Source organism: Zingiber officinale, chromosome 9B (genome assembly GCF_018446385.1).
Source record: "Zingiber officinale cultivar Zhangliang chromosome 9B, Zo_v1.1, whole genome shotgun sequence".
Classification (NCBI taxonomy): Eukaryota; Viridiplantae; Streptophyta; class Magnoliopsida; order Zingiberales; family Zingiberaceae; genus Zingiber; species Zingiber officinale.
Window position 1 is genome coordinate 111,592,299 of NC_056003.1, and position 3,492 is coordinate 111,595,790.

Here is a 3,492-nt window from a genome sequence, read left to right on the forward strand (position 1 = left end):
AAAAATCTCTAGAATATTTTAAAAGCATTTCCAAATATTTTTATGGACATTTGGAACTCGAAATAAGGAAAATTGGGTCGTTACAGGTTGGGACGTGAGGCAGGAAGCAGAAGGCGCAGAGGTATGGTAAAGTACAGGGATATGCTAAGGTCACAGAGATATGCTGAGATCTTAGAGATGTGCTGAGGTCTAGTCAGTCAGACTGTCGTCCTCCTTCGACTAGACTTGTGGGGGAGGCTTGTGATACGGTTGGCAATGGGGGGGCCCAAAAGGAAAGGGTGAGAAGGGTCAAGGCCATATAACGGTCAAAAGTCAAGATGATGTGGCAGTCAATAGTCAAGCTGACTGGGCAGTCAATAGTCAAGTTGACTGGGCAGTCAAAGTCAGGCATATGTGGTATTCAGAGGTCAGGCTGACTTGTCGATCAAGGGGGAAAAGTAGTTGAAATACAAAGGGAGACGACAGGCGAAACGCACGATATAGGTCGGGATTGACAGAGTTGTTCAGAGACAGCTCGATCTACAGGCCTGCGTTCGAAGGCCCGGAGCATAAGTCACACGATACAGGTCGGGATCGGCAGAGCTGTTCAGAGACAGCTCGATCTACAGGCCTGCGTTCGAAGGCCCGGAGCATAAGTCACACGATACAGGTCGGGATCGGCAGAGCTGCTCAGAGACAGCTCGATCTACAGGATTGCGTTCGAAGGCCCGGAGCATAAGTCACACGGTACAGGTCGGGATCGGCAGAGCTGTTCAGAGACAACTCGATCTACAGGCCTGCGTTCGAAGGCCCGGAAGTACAAGTCACAAATTACAGGTCGAGATCGGCAGAGCTGTGCAGAGACAGCTCGATCTACAGGCCTACGGTCGAGGGCCAGGAAATACAAAGTGCAGGGTATAGGTCGGGATCGGCAGAGCTGTTTAAAGACAGCTCGATCTACAGGCCTGCGGTCGAAGGCCCGGAGGTACAAGTCACAAATCACAGGTCGGGATCGGCATAGCTGTTTAAAGGCAGCTCGATCTACAGGCCTACAGTCGAGGGCCAGGGTATACAAGAAACAAGGTACAGACCGAGATCGATAGAGTTGTTCAGAGTCGGCCCGACTGGCAGGTGACGCTTAGAGGCTGGATCTGATCGGAGGAGGCGAGGCAGGTGCAGGCCACAATAGATCGGATGAACTAAGCCGTGCGGAAGCCGGAGAATCACAATTGTCCGTCAAGGGGTAATCATTACATACCAGCGATATGTGCGAAGGCGGAGGTTTCTAAACGAAAAAGATGCCCTCATAACCAATAGCAGCCTGACAGATGTCCTTCATTACAAGACAAAACCCATGTGTAAAGGCGAAGGTTCCTAAACAAGAAGATGCTTTCGCAACCAATAGCAGCACGACAGGTGTCTGGGACTACACGACAAAGCCCCGCGTCTAACGTTTTCTGACATAGTTGCAGGTTCCAGAAGCGAGGCGGGTGCATAAAAAGGGGGAGGATCCTTCGTACGCGGGTACGCTCTCTCATCACTTTTTTCCACAACTTTTCACTTTTAGTCGTTTTGGCTCTCTGTGTTTTCTAGGGGAAAAGGACCTGACTTGAGCGTCGGAGGGCCTGACCCGGGGATTTTTTCCTTAGGGTTTTGGTCTCTAACGAAGGAGATCGTCTGAGTGTGTGCAGGGGCCTGCCGCAGCGTCAGCCGCCCGTGGGAGCCAGATCACCCACGACTTTCCGTCAACAACCAGGCCGTCGCGACCAGCCTTCATCGACTCAGCTTTCGGACAGGATCAGGGCATTATGTGTCGGTGTTACAAATTCTGTTGGTAGTATGATAGATAGAAAAACACATTGCAGTATTCACATCAATGCAAGATGCGAGATTGGTGTTGCTAGTACAAAGGTGTGAGCGAGCAATTTTTTTTGCCTTCACCAATGTGGCATATTTTGAGTTCTTGATGTTTTCTTTGGGTCAGGCATACACAAGTCAGATAGTTGACATGGCTATGATGACACTGGCTATTGGAGCTGACAGGATATCAACTCAAGCAAGAAGACAATCTATAGTAGATCATCTTTCAAACCTACCAAGTATGTTCTATCCTGCATTGCACGCTGTACAGCATCATAGAAGATGTTCAGAAGAATACTCACCTTTCTCTTCTCCTCTTCTCACAGACAGTTTCAGAGGTTCTGAAACTTGATGGTGAAATGAGGGATCTTGCTGAGTCTTTGATAGACAGTCTCTCCTTGTGTTTGGAAGAGGATAGAACTATGCGACTGATTTGGAAGGTGTTTTAAAAGTGAAAGATGTTGCACTCATACATAGTGAGGGCATGCTTGCTGGTGAAATGAAACACGGCCCACTGGCTTTAGTGGATGAAACACTTCCCATCATTGTCATTGGCACACGAGATGCTTGCTTCAGGTTTGTATGTTTGTCATTTTTTTGTTATAATGCTTAGAAAAAGCCTATTTCCTAATTGGTCTGTTAATTGCTACCAGTATGAGTAAGCAACACTCAGTGATTCAACAACTTCATGCACGTAAAGGGTGTCTGATAATTATGTGCTCAGAGGGAGATGCATCGTCTGTAAGACCTGTGGCATCTTGCAAAGTCATTGAAGTACCTCGAGTTGCTGACTGCTTATAACCAGTTATTAACATAATTCCATCGAGTGAGACCATATCTCTTTAACTTGTTTCTTTTGATCTGAATCATTTACCGTTAATAATACAAGTTACCATTGCTTTCTAGCTTACATTTTGTTGGAGGTTTAGAAAAGTTGAACATTTTGCTGGGTTTTGATACCATAAAGTGTATTCTGCTTGCATTAGAAGATGATACGATATCCAATTGGATAAAGTGATATCGTCTTTATCCATATTGTATAGACTTGTTCTTACAATTTCATGTTTCAGTTGCAACATTAATAAATTGCTTTTTTGCTTCTCAATCTTCAACCTGCTACTCCCTATTACTTGCTGCAACCTCAACAAATCAAATTCACAAGAGTCTACAATAATCTCCCACACAAGCAAGCCCATGTAACGCAAGGTGTAGCATTGTCACAACCCAGGAGTGGTGCTTGAAAGGCACCTTCTTCCTCCCATACTTCAATTAAATCAAAATTATCCTAGGGTAGTTTGGAGTTTCCTATTAAATCAAAATTATTTATCCTAGGGTACCATATTCTTGCATTTATGATTCCTTTAATTCCTTTAATGTACTTAAGGATTCTTTTAACATAAGTTAGGTGACACTCTTTAGTACAAGATTGATGTCTTTCACACATTCCTATTGAAAAAAAAAATATTAAGTTGACTTGCAGTAGGTATAAATGACTACCTATTGCATTTCTATAGTATTTTAGATCAACTTCTTTTCTAGTTGGGTCTCTATCTATTTTAACATTGGTGTGTTGATTTCTTTAGCATTTTTCATACTAAATATCTTAATTTACACCTTAGCATATTTATTTTGATGTACCTAATTTTCATCTTT